Source organism: Staurois parvus, unplaced genomic scaffold, assembly GCF_062004578.1.
Source record: "Staurois parvus isolate SC_StPar_1 unplaced genomic scaffold, SC_StPar_1.0 ptg000748l, whole genome shotgun sequence".
In the NCBI taxonomy this organism is placed as follows: Eukaryota; Metazoa; Chordata; class Amphibia; order Anura; family Ranidae; genus Staurois; species Staurois parvus.
The window spans coordinates 3,348,112-3,361,642 of NW_028318544.1; the positions used below are offsets into that span (position 1 = coordinate 3,348,112).

General features: G+C 40.1%; 1 protein-coding gene across 2 annotated transcripts in view; it reads left to right on the plus strand.

Moving 5' to 3' along the window:
• The window catches only part of SULF1 (sulfatase 1), a 206,381-nt gene that overhangs the window by 65,121 nt on the left and 127,729 nt on the right, over positions 1-13,531 (plus strand). The gene's annotated exons all lie outside the window — the stretch shown is intronic.

A 13,531-nucleotide genomic window follows, 5' to 3' on the forward strand; every position in this document is an offset into this window, starting at 1 on the left:
TTGGATGACATGTGAAATTCAATGTTTCCCTATGAAAGCCATCTTAACAAATACTACACAAGTCAGTCCGACTTCTACATTTCCTAGTGGTTCCTGTGCTATTTTGGTCCGATTTTGATATGACTTCAATGTTACAGAGAGTAAAAAGTCACATCAAAGTCGTATCAAAGTCAGACACCAAAGCTGCACTGAAAGTCGTGTGACTTTATAGTCAGGCTTGTGCGAGCCAAGCCTTAGTGTTTCTTTAAACCTTTATTGTCGCCTTTTCATTATAAAACATTACAGACATTTCCAAAAATAAAGCTTCAAAGACTAGCACTTTTTGAGTAGTTACAGCAACAGCTTTTTTTCTTTTGGAATAAAGGTTTTACATAAATGAATATAAGCTGATCATTGTAAGCAGCCCTGTCAGTGGTAAATGGTTTGTCTCGGCCCTCTAACTGACACTTTTGCTGGATGTCTTTGTCTGTTAAAGGAAGTTGAAAAATAACAGACTTACTGGCAGGATAACCAGGTGAAAATAAAGGAAAAAAGCCCAAAAAATTAATCTAATGCAGCCACCACATCTAATATTTGGTAATCTGCAATATAATACATTTTTGCTTTTGGCTTTAATATCGCTTTAAGATTGAATGGAGACCTGCAGGTTTAAAACTGTGTCAAAGGCCACACGTGAAATCAGTTTTTCCTTTTTTTTAAACTGTTTTCAAGCCACATGCCAGGGTTGGACAAGAGCTTGATTCATCCAGAAGATTGGATCAGAGTATCTCCCATTGACAGGAAGCAGTGTTCATAACTTTAGCAATGCTGTGCTTTACTGTCAAAGAAAATCTTAGACATGAGGAGCATCCGTGTGACCTTAATGTAAGCCCTAAGCAGTCAGGGGTGTCCCCAGCATGTATTCGTAATGATCTTTTCTGGAATGAAGCTTTAATGAGTGATGGATAAAAGTGCTGCAGTCTAATGGCTTTTAAGAGACTCATATAGAAAGAGTGAATGGAGAACTTTGGAATTCTATGTGTTGGCTTTCTTGGGGTTCACATGGGGTGCTGCCATGTCCTGCCAGATATCACCATGCCTGGCATCTATCTCACACTGCCGATAGACAAACTGCTAGCTACTTGAATGCATTGTGCTCTTCAACTCGGAACACAGTTCTGAGCATGTATATTGAATAATACTTTGGTATTACTGAAACATACAAATTTCTCTTTCAATAACAGTGTGGATTTCCAGTGAACATTGGCAGCGTTGCTGTGAAGTGCTCGTTAAAGTTCACTACTGAGGCTGTAATATTTCAGTCTGAAATTACAGCAGAACTCGAAGTTCTTATAATCTTCAGTATAACATCAGGGTTCAATAAGCATCTGTTTGTGGGCCACATGTGCCTGAGACAGCCAGGAAACCAAATCAGTCCAGAGCAAGGATTACCTCAGATTCCTCTGAAATATGCATTGTTTGAAATGGCCTCTGGTGACCAGCATTCATGAATGGCTGATTTTACTTCAGCGACAAATCATCTGGTTTAATTATATCAGCCGGCTTTGTGTGACAAGTTTATTTTTAGCACAAAATGAGCGGTGGAGAGAAAACGAAGGCCACAATATTGCAGGAAAATGGTGCAAACAAATCTGGTGTGCATATTCTGCTGTCGGTAGAAGAAAAACGTAGCTCTGCACTAAGTTTGTTTACCTGATATTAAAGGGTCAACACATGACGAACTGATGTTGTTCTTATGTGTGGATTATGGAGGGCCCTATCACTCAATTGGATTTTTGATGAATGCTGTTGGCAAGGTGTATTCTCTGGAGAATCCAGCACTGTTCTACCTTGCTTTGGTTTCTCATTCCTACTACATCTGAAATAAATAAAAAATAAATGAAAATTACCTAAGATGGTGAAACCCCATTGTAATAGCAAATGACCAGACTATAGAGCAGTGTTTCTCAAACTTTTGTCAGTTAAGGCACCTTTTAAAATTATGGACAGTCCCGAGGCACCCTATTCTAAAATGGGGTGTCTCAAGACTGTCTATAATTTTAAAAGGGCACCCCATTCTAACATGTGAAAAACTATTCTAACAGTTTTTTATAACGCAGCAACATCCACGCATGTAGGACACTCAACATTAGAGGTGGTTTATTCTTACAAAGCAAATACATTTTGCACACTGTTACTGACTAGTATTCCAGTGTTTCTCTTATCCCTCAGTTTTTATCAATCACTGAGCTAATGTGACCCCAACACTGATGGAGAGGGGAAGGGGAGGGTCAAACTAGGATGCTGTGCAGGCAGCTAACATCCTCCATATCAACTGATGATGTCATTGGTTGTCAGGACACCAGCGGCTAGAAGGTCATAATGGTGCACAATTGAAACCTGTGGATTTGTGTAACTAAATGCCAGGCTTGATCCACCCATTGACTTGTATACAAGTTTTGGGCAAATTTTAGACATTTTGCCAAGGCACCCCTGAAGTAACCTCAAGGCACCCCAGGGTGCTTGGGCACCCTGGTTGAGAAAGGCTGCTATAGAGAACAAGGACACAGGTGTCACCAAAGGAGTTTAGCCTGAGGGGCAAGACTTAAGGCTTCATTTACTAAATCTGGAGAGAACAAAATCTGGTGCAGTTGTGCATGGTAGCCAATCAACTTCCAACTTCAGCTTGTTTAATTAAGATTTGACAATAAAACCTTGAAACTGATTCGCTACCATGCACAGCTGCACCGGATTTTGCACTCTCCAGTTTTAGTAAATTAAACCCTTAGTTTTAAGGCGGTCATAGACGTATCGAATCTTGGCTGGTTCAGCAGGAACTGACAGATATTCGAACCATGTCTGGGCAGGCTGAATGTACCCAAGCTAACTGGTACAACTTGGGTGCAGTCAGCATGTCGGATTTTACATATGATTTTTTTCTAGCGGCCAGGGGCACACAATAGCTCCACAGGAGGGATTCCCTCATCAACACTGACTGCTTTGTTAGGGGAATTGACTTATTTTATTTCCTGCAACCCATGATTGCAGGAAAGAAAATCACTCTATGGCCAAATTTAACAGATGAGGAAGTGTAACCATTCCTGAATAATTAGAGCCAAGATATTGACCACCTACCTCCCACATGTAAAGCATTTGGGGTTTTCTGTCAAATGTGAAGGGTCCTCTGCAAAACTGACCCTTGGATTTCTAGTCATCCTGTTCTCTTTAAGGCTCCATGCACATTAGCGTTTTTTAAGCTCCTGGAAGCTATTATTAGCATATTTTTTCTGCTCCTAGAAGCTAAATAATTTCCTCCTATCCATGTACACTACTTTAGGCTATTAGCATTTTTTGAGCTTCAGTGTCTTGTACTGTTTTTCCAGCAGAAAAAAACACTAAATGCTCTTAAACTCTGCTAAATGCTACGAAAACGCTGCTAACAGGTTTTTTCTATATGTACTGTAGAAATGATAATAAAATGCGAATGTTCCTACACGCCTCTAAATGCTACGAAAACGGTAATAAAACACTACTAAAAAAGGCTATTACCAACCTTTGTTATCCATCATTTTCAAAGCATTTTTTGAGCTTAAAAAAAATGCTAGTGTGCATGGAGCCTAAGACCCCATTCATTCCTGAGCTATTTGAAGCTTGGTCAATGTTCAACATCAAGATTCCCATTATATTCAATGGTGCCTGTTCACACTAGAGTGACATGTTGCTTGAAGCTAGAAAAAGTACATTAGCAGCTTTGGGTCAGAGTCATTTTTGGATCCTGTACACTTCAATGGAAGCGCCAGATAAAGAAAAAATGCACGTAAGTGCATTTTTAGACTGTTATTTCTTGCTGCTCCTTCTCCTACTAGTAACTACCCATCTGTTGGCTAAAACTAAAACACTCAAGCCTGAAAACTCCCAGAAAAATTGTGTGATGAGTTTCTCAAAAGAATGCTCCAAAATCCCCTGAAAGTGCTCAGGGTCAAATGTGAATGAGACCTAATGTGTGTAGTTCTGTCTTACATTTAATAGTTAGCATTGTGTGTATTATGGTGTCCATTTATGAACCAGTGGTAATAGATCGCTGCTCAGTTCTCCAGCATTCTCGGAGAACACAGTTCTCCTGTGAATGCAGTTTATGAAGCAGTTCTCCGAACGAAGGGAGAACGATCTCCAAATGCTGGAGAACGGTCTACAAACTCTGAAAAACGGCTCATTTTACTATAATCTTGCGAGATTACAGTAAAAGATCAGTTTACTAAGCAGAGGTAAATTATCTCTGCTTAGTTTGCGGTCCCTCTGATTCTCCAGCTCTGGGCTGGAGAATCTGGAGGGAGAACACAGATCTCCAGAGAAGGGCTGACTTGATCTCCTGAGTGTCATAAACTGTGAATGACCAGAGAATAGCTGAGATCTGTTGAATCGCAGCTATTCTCTGTGTCATAAACGGACACCTATATGTGTTGTGAATGTCTAATGAATTAAGAGTCTTTTTAAAATAAATCTATTGCAAAATGGCTGAAGTAAAGTAACCACTCACAACAAACTAAGCATCTGACCAATCAAATTTCTCACAACTGATTACAAGTTTTTGTGCTGTTTATGTTTTTACCCTATACTTATACTATTACTTGTAAAAAGAGCAGTTTTCATTTTACTGCCTGTAAGAAAATAATATATTGGAGTCAATTAAAATAAACTTGACTTCCAAGCTCAGAATATTGGGCCAGAGTTGAGTTGAGCTTAGTATCTAAATAGCAATCTTTAGAGGGCTGCTGAGGCATGAGTCATAATAATGCTATTTAAGTGTAATGAAATTACAGCTGTAAGAGGTTGCAGGCTATTCAGTCTTGACAGTGTTAGTCCTATTAGTATTTTGTGAATACACCCTTTTGTATCATCCATAGAACCAGACAATATACAATGCCTAAGGCTTTATCTTAAAATATTTGAGACAAAAAACAATTATTGATTTCACATACATGACATTTACTGTATATTAGACTATGTTGCAAATTATCAATCCTTTGGAAACTGAATCAGTTTTTTGTAGATGCTTACAAAATTGTTCACTTACCGCCTTACTTTATGTGTTTTGTGAAATGGTCCCATCATAGTTCCATTTCTGCTCCCCCAACACTGGAGATTTGCTTCTTATGCTATAGCAGAGGGGTCTCTATATTACTGGTGCATTTTCTGTAATATTAAGTGAAAGGGACATCTAATAAGCAGAGTGTGATTTGTTATGATCAGTGTGGAGCTCGGATGTAAAGTGTAGAGGTATTTGTGTTAAAGCTGAAGTTTAGGTATGGCTATTTTGACATAGTTACAATGGTCTGGCTTGGACCAATGTATGATCCATACCTGGCCGATCCTTTTGGAAGCCTTCATTGTAGGCACCACTACTACAGGGATTGCCACTGACTTCCGGTTCTTGTGCTGAGCAGCTTCCCTGCTGCTTAATGATCACTCGGCATGGGTGCTATTCAGAAAACACTTTGCATTTTTTCAATCAATGTAAATCATTATCTGATTGGACAACGTGAATCTGTGATAATCACGACCACCACCTCATCCAACCAGAGAAAATCCAAAATGTTTGCTGAATGGAACCCTTGCCAAATGAGTGACCTACTGTGTCCAGTAAACAGCTCCTTGAAAGCGGGACCCAGAAGCTAGCGGCAATCGCTGTAGTAGCAGTGCCTATTACAGTGATTTCCAGCTTTCAAAGGGATTGTCCATGTATGGAATGTACATTCTTACATTGATCTAACCTAGACCAATGTAACTACGCAAAACTATACATACCAGGAATTCAACTTTAATATACCTGAATGATATAGGAATTTGTTGGGGGGGTTGGCTTACGCTGGGTGTTATGTATTACTGTAAAGACAAACTTTACTATCTCTGTGAACATCAGAATGAATAGGTAGGTTAGTTTGTTAGTTAACATTAGAATTTGCCTATACGGTTAAAACAAGCATTAATAGGTGCTTATGTTTTCTGTGCACTCTACAAGCGGCACACTGAGATCTGAGGACAGTGGCTCATGGGAGGAAAGGTTTGTGGTTTAGCACAGTTACTACTCTCTCTTCTGCTTCTGTCCTTCTGCTCTCCATCTAGAAATCCTCCCGGAAATTGAACTGGGATTTGTTTCCATTATTCTTGATGTTCTCAAGACCATCCTTAATCTCCTGTGGTCTAGTCAATAGGAAATAAACTTGTGTCAGCACTTTTCCATGTGGAGCAGATCAGAGAAATGCATTCTCACACCTGGCACTTGCATGTCACATTTTACTGTCTCCACACTCAAGATAAATTGATCTTAGTCATGTGTCTTAGGCTATCCATTGATATTGTTCCAGCATTTCTTTCTTTGATTTGGAATTCCTTTTCATGTGAGATGTTTTTCTTATGCAGTTTTAATAACAGTTCTGTGGTCCTCATTTAGATGAAGAGGAAAGCTGTACATCCATTTTAATTTAAAGTCTACTACATGATATTTGGCTTTAACAAAAATTCAGCTTCTTTCATACTCTTACTTTTTGGTAAGATGTGCTCATACATGGTTTGTTAAATAAGGAATGTCCCTTCAAACGGAAGTTAACTGAAGGAAATATAAAACATTGTATGTCAGTGTGTCTTAAAGAAAAACGTAAGCATTCACAAACATTCCTCAATATTTAAATACCAATTACAGGATAGATTTGGCTTGTTCAGCATCCCAGTGCCCAACATTGGTGTTATATATATATATATATATATATATATATATAGATAAGTCAAAAAACAGTTGATGCCTTGTTTGACGGACGTTAGTCTGGAGAAGTGGGCATTTCTAGGGAGGCTGTATTTGGATGCATATCACCCCAGGTAGAGCCCACATGTGATGCTGAACCTCCATGATTGTAGAGTACAGCTGGGGAGGAGAAAGGGTTAGATGGACAGCTCAGTGGGTAAGTGGTTAGTACGTCTCCCTAGGAGCACTAGGGTCACTGATTTGAATCCCAAGCATGGTACAATCTCACTGGAGTTTGCAAGTTCTCTCTGTGCCTGCATGGGTTTGCTCCCACACTCCAAAGATTTTCTGGTAGGTTAATTGGTCCTGTCTAATTCGGCTCTAGTATGTGTATGTATTTATGTGAGTCAGGGACCTTAGATTGTAAGTCTCTTGAAGGCATGATGTTAATGTACAATATACACTATATTGTCAAAAGTATTGGGACACACCTCCAAATCATTGGATTCAGGTGTTCCAATCACTTCCATGGCCACAGGTGTATAAAATCAAGCCCCTAGGCATGCAGACTGCTTCTACAAACATTTGTGAAAGAATGGGTTGCTCTCAGGAGCTCAGTGAATTCAAGCATAGTACCGTGATAGGTTGCCAGCTGTGCAATAAGTTCATCCGTGAAATTTCCTTACTACTAAATATTCCATGGTCAACTGTTAGTAGTATTATAACAAAGTGGAAGCAGCTGGGAACAACAGTAACTCGAGGCCACGTATAATGACAGAGCGGGATCAGCGCATGCTGAAGCACATAGTGCACAGAAGTCGCCAACTGTCTGCAGAGTCAATAGCTAAAGACCTCCAAATTTCATGTGGCCTTCAGATTAGCACAACAACTGTGCGTAGAGAGCTTCATGGAATGGGTTTCCATGGATGAGCAGCTGCATCCAAGCCATATATCACCAAGTGCAATGCAAAGCATTGAAAGCAGTACTGTAAAGCAATCCGCCACTGGACTCTAGAGCAGTGGAGACATGTTCTATGCAGTGACGAATCACGCTTCTTTGTCTAGCAGTCCGATGGATGTGTCTGGGTTTGGTGGTTTCCAGGAAAATGGTACTTTCCTGACTGCACTGTTCCAAGTGTAAAGTTTGGTGGAGGGAGGATTATGCTGTTAGGTTTTTTTCCAGGGGTTGGGCTTGGCCCCTTAGTTCCAGTGAAGGGAACTCCTAAGGAGTCAGCATACCAAGACATTTTGGACAATTTCATGATCCCAACTTTGTGGGAACAGTTTGGGGATGGCCCCATCCTGTTCCAACATGACTGCGCAGCAGTGCACAAAGCAACGTTCATAAAGACATGGATGAGCGGGTTTGGGGTGGGTTGCACAAAAGAGTCTTGACCTCACCCGATAGAACACCTTTGGGATGAATTATAGCAGAGACTGCGAGCCAGGCTTTCTCGTCCGACATCAGTGCCTGACCTCACAAATGCACTTCTGGAAGAATGGTCAAACATTCCCATAGACACACTCCTAAACCTTGTGGACAGCCTTCCCAGAAGAGTTGAAGCTGTTGTAGCTGCAAAGGGTGGGCCAAGTCAATATTGAGGAAATTAGATGGGCTCTATATGACTAGTTTCAAATTCTAATACACACTGGGGTAAATTAACTAAACCTGAAAGCTGACTGGTTTCTATGCAGAGTTGCACCAGATTTTGCACTCTCCAGTTTTAGTAAATAAACCCCACTGTGTGATGCTCACAGTGTGCAGTGACATCAGAATAAGGAACCTGTTCAAGATTGAAGGTAAGGCTGGAGGTCAGCTTTCATGTATAAAACTTCTAATACATGTAGTAAAGTCTCATTAAGAGACTAAAAAAGTGCCACCCTGCAGGTTTAGGTCATAATGTACTAGTAAGCACTGCCTACTAGTAAATTACGAGAGACTTACCTACAGATGGAGCTGACAAGCGCTGGGCTCACGGCTCTCTGTGGTCCACAGTGATTCTACGTTAGCCCGGTCTTCCTTCTAGGTACCAAATCTTCAGCCACTTGAAAGGCAGGGCTGCAGTGCCATCACTCCCATGCATGCGCACAGGAGTCTTTTTGGCGTGGCTCGCAGAGCGGGCCGTTAATGTGGTCTGAGCTGCGCATGCATTTATGACAGAAGAGACCTCTATTGTCTCGTCTGTTATAAAAACCCTGCCTGTCAGTGGATATAAACAAAAGAGAGTTTACTACCACTTTAATATATTATATCCTGTGACCATGACAAGAACAAGCCTTTGGCTTAAATGTAGTACTGTCCTGCCATTTAGAATGCATCTCTACAAAATATGAATCCCTACAGAATGTATAATATCTTGTAGTATGAATAGCCACATGTATATGCTTGAAAACCTTAACAAAGTAGTAATGATACAGACACAAATGCATACATATGCATACTTTATGGATTCCTAGGACTGATGATTTATGAAAGTCACTTTGTTTGCTTATCTGCTGTTTGTCAGCTTGCTAAATCTCAGAAAGTTTTTTTTCTGGAGTTTGAGGCTGCAGTCTGAACTTCATTTATTCCAGTCATGTGTCCAAGTATTTTGCAGGGTTCTGCTCATTTTGCAGAGCCAGTGTTACATTATTGTCTAACTCATCAAGAAGTGCTTTATGCCTCTTTTCCTTTTTTCGGATATCAGAACCCAAAGTCACACTAGAAGTGAATAGAGCATTGAGGGAGAATTTATGCAGTTCATGGAATTAACATAATTAAATTTAGAACATATTTAAGAATGGCAAAATCTGTTCTTTGTATGAATTAAAAAGTGTAAAATCTGACATGGATGCAATTTCCTCATTGTTCGTAGTCCTTTTTGGAGAAGCATAAGTGATGCTGGGAGCTGCAGCTACACTTACATCTGTAGGTTTAATTCAAGTAGACATAACCATGTGTCCTGTAAGGTATGCTGTTTATCTAAATTATTCCAGTAATATGCCTTCATTTGTGTTTACATATTTCAGTATGAATGTGCAGCTAGAGCAACCTCATATCAGTCTGACAAGCACTGTAAGAAGTAGTGAGGTGGACCTGCTACTTTTTATAAAAGGCTGTGGCTGGACATGAAGGTCCTCTCCATTTCCACATTTAGCACTTCAAGAATCAGATTTCTACATTCCAAGGTGAAAATTTGGATTGTAGGGTTACAGATTGGCAAATTGCTGTCAGAGCAGATTTTTTCTTTATTGCTCAAAAATTTAATTGTAAGGTCATGAGCAGGGCCCTTTCAAAACTGGCCAGAGATTGATCAAAATTTGACGGCTTCAGCAGGGACCAGCTGAATTTCGATCTGTCTATGATAATTCCCGCTTGACAGAAGTTCTAATGATCGACTTTTGTGAAACAAAATGTTGTAACATTTTCATTAAATCAGTGACTGCAGCACTGATCAGTGTATTCTGATGGTACAGGAGTCCCTGCTGTCAGAATACAATAGTACAGCGGGAAGGATTCCTCCATCCACCTTGCTTGTGTGCATGGGGGAATCCGTTTAGGTTTTTTTTTATCAGCCCTCTGACTGAACTATGACCAGCTTATGGGTAGCTTAACCATCTTGTCTTGTGTTGTATTGTAACTGTACTGTCACCCTTTATTTTGTAAAATACTGTGAAAACTGTTGGCATTATATAGATCCTTTACAATAATAATTATTTAGCATGTATCATATGTTATCAAATAGGTTTACAGGTTGTGAATATGATGTCATAGAACAGTAAAAACAATAGCAAAAAACATTGAATTTGCCCAATGTTCCTAGATGTGTTTGTTTGTTTGTTTTTTTTTCAGATTCATTAGCATGCATCAGTCCTATCCTAGACATTAAAGTTGTGCACACAAAGGGAGTTCTGATGAGTTTAAAGATGGCCATACAATGGTAGCATTTTGCTTAAAATGTTTAGTTTTAAGGATGTTCCTTCAATTTTCAAATTGTTAGTGGGGTCAAATTAACATTTGTTTTCGACCACAGTAACGAGAACATTTGAAGAAGCAGGATGGAGAATTTTAAGTACTTTGACCGACATTCATCCAGTCATTAAATGTATAAAGAATTTTCATGCAATTGCTTGTATGAATATTTGTACAAATGTTCATTTGAAAATCTACTAGTTTATGGTCAGCCTGAAAACAAATTTTTTTTCAACCTTACTTCGCACAACATTCATATACGGCATGTCATTGATTCTCCTTATTACTGTCTATTTAGCACTGCTCCATGGTGGTATGAAATGAATGACTGGAAAAGATCTCACAGCTGTTGGAGCCCTTAGAGCAACAATGCCAGTCTCACAAAATCCTTTGCTTGCAGTTTGTACATTATTATTATTAATAATAATAATGATAATATTAGAATTTATTTAGCTCCAACAGTTTGCGCAATACTTTCGTCTTTTTGTTTGTGCAGATTTGCTCCAGCTTTCTTCCACCACCACCATACAAAACAAAATATACTAAGAGGTTTATCACTGTCACTGTCTGTCACTAATATGTGAGACTGTGGTATGTACATTCAACTGTAAGCTCCTTTGCAGAAGAGACTGGTGTCAATGGCCTATGTATTCTGCAGAGCTGTGTAATCAATGCTAAGAATAAAAGTAAAACAAACTCTTCCAAAATCTTTAAGATTATGTGACATCTGCCTATGCATGGTTTTACAAAAATCATAGTGGACAAAAAAAAATGGTTGATTCACTACGGACAAATAGACTGTTTACTTTGCAAGGGAATTTTCCCCAGAGCGTAATGAATCAAGTGAAGCTCTACTGACTTCTATCATTCAATCATGTGCAAGCATACATGCTGTTTTGTTTTTTATTTTTGTTGCACGTCCAGGGGCGGACTGACCATTTGGAAACTCAGGCCCGGGGTCAGTAGGGGGCCCCATGAAATGCCCCTGGTACCTTTTTCATAGGCTTTTTTGAGTTTGGGCAAGGACACAGGGGCCCCATGATCCCCTATTGCCCGCGGGCCCCATGAGTTGTCAGTCCGCCCCTGTGCATGTCATTCAGTATTCTTTGCAAAATGAAAATATACAGTATTCACTAAGCTCTGGAGCTAATTTCATTGCAAAGTGCAAATTACTTGTTGTGAGTCTTATTTGCCTTTACTAAATCAACCCCAAAGTGTGCAGTGTGGCTGTGTGAATACATACACTATAGTGACAAAAGTATTGGGTGCCTGCCTTTACACACACATGAACTTTTATGACATCCCAGTCTTAGTCCTTAGGGTTCAATAATTATTTGACCCTTTGTAGCTATAACAGCTTCAGCTCTTCTGGGAAGGCTGTCCACAAGGTTTAGAAGTGTGTGTATGGGAATATTTGACCATTCTTCCAAAAGCACATTTGTGAGGTCAGGTGCTAATGTCAGACAACAAGGCCTGGCTCGCAGTCTCCGCTCTAATTCATCTCAAAGGTGTTGTATCGGGTTGAGGTCAGGACTCAAGCAAGTCAAGTTCCACCCCAAACTCGCTCATCCATGTCTTTATGGACCTTGCTTTGTGCACTGGTGTGCAGTCATGTTGGAACAGGAAGGGGCCATCCACAAACTGTTCCCACAAAGTTGAGAGCATGAACTTGTCCAAAATGTCTTGACGCCTTAAGAATTCCCTTCACTGGAACGAAGTGGCCAAGCCCAGCCCCTGAAAAACAACCCCACACCATAATCCACCCTCCACCAAACTTCACACTTGATACAATGCAGTCAGGCAAGTACTGTTCTCCTGGCAATCGCCAAACTCAGACACGTCCATCAAATTGCCAGACAGAGAAGCGTGATTCGTCACTCCAGAGAACTAGAGTCTAGGGGTGGTGTGCTTTACACCACTGCTTCCGATGCTTTGCATTGCACTTGGTGATGTAAGGCTTGGATGCAGCTGCTTGGCCATGGAAACCCATTTCATGAAGCTTTCTACGCACTGTTGTTGTGCTAATCTGAAGGCCACATAAAGTTTGGAGGACTTTAGCTTTTGACTCTGCAGACAGTTGGTGACTTCTGCACACTGTGCTTCAGCATGCGCTCATTGCACAGGTGGCAATTTATCATGGTACAACCCATTCTTTCACAAATGTTTGTAGAAGCAGTCTGCATGCCTAGGTGCTTGATTTTATACACCTGTGGCCATGAAGGTGACTGGAACACCTGAATCCAATGATTTGGAGGGGTGTCCCAATACTTTTGGAAATATAGTGTATGTCAAAGTTTAGAAGCAATTGTTTTTTTCTGTGTTCTAGTTTTCTGCACCATAAGAATAAGCAGTGTTCCATAGGAAATCTCTGGTCGGGAAAGAAAAGGTTTTCCATGAGTATATTAGTAAATCTCTGCTTTCACTTCCACTGAAGTGCATCCTAAAGCCTCCTACACACTCCCTACTTTTGGATCCAGCTCAGCTACTTCCATTATTTTTACACCAAGTCAGGATTGAGATAAGCACAGTGTTGATTAAATCATAGTACGTTTATTTTTATGCTGGGATTTATACCTATGGTGCCAGCTCTTGTTATGTCTGGAAGAAGTTGTAGGAGTGGAGTACTTTAGCTGATATAAAGGAAAATTCCAATCAAAACTGAAAATCAAACGTGCATGAAAGGGGTATGGACTACTTGGTCAATGCTTCAGGACTTGTGCACAAGTCCATCTTACTACCTTTATTTAGTAATCTGATGACTTCAGAACTCCTGCATGTGGTGTAGGAGAGCTATTTCCAAATAAACCCACTTGACTCATTGCTATCTTTTCCAAACAGAATGCCTAGTAAAAAATAAATCG